Genomic DNA, 324 nt, shown 5'->3' on the forward strand with positions numbered 1-324 from the left:
CTAAAACCTAGCATTCAGTCATCCTCACCCCAGTCATAATGCGTTCTAAGATTCAGTCGTCGCCACCACTCCAACCACTACCACTCCAAAACCATTATTTTCAATCCTAACCATGGCGCCTCGTCCTTAATCATCAGTCTGCCTTTATCCAGCGCTTTTCACTTTCAGCCATCACTTACCGCCCCGAACCATCGTCCTTACCTTAAACCCTACGTTTCGCCCTTAAATAGTATTTCTCACTTTGTCTCCAGTCTTGTGATACTATATGGTTACCTTCAGTCAACTTATTTCAAACCATTATCTCTTACCTTAACTCTCCTACGG

Source organism: Penaeus monodon, chromosome 24 (assembly GCF_015228065.2).
Source record: "Penaeus monodon isolate SGIC_2016 chromosome 24, NSTDA_Pmon_1, whole genome shotgun sequence".
Taxonomy (NCBI): Eukaryota; Metazoa; Arthropoda; class Malacostraca; order Decapoda; family Penaeidae; genus Penaeus; species Penaeus monodon.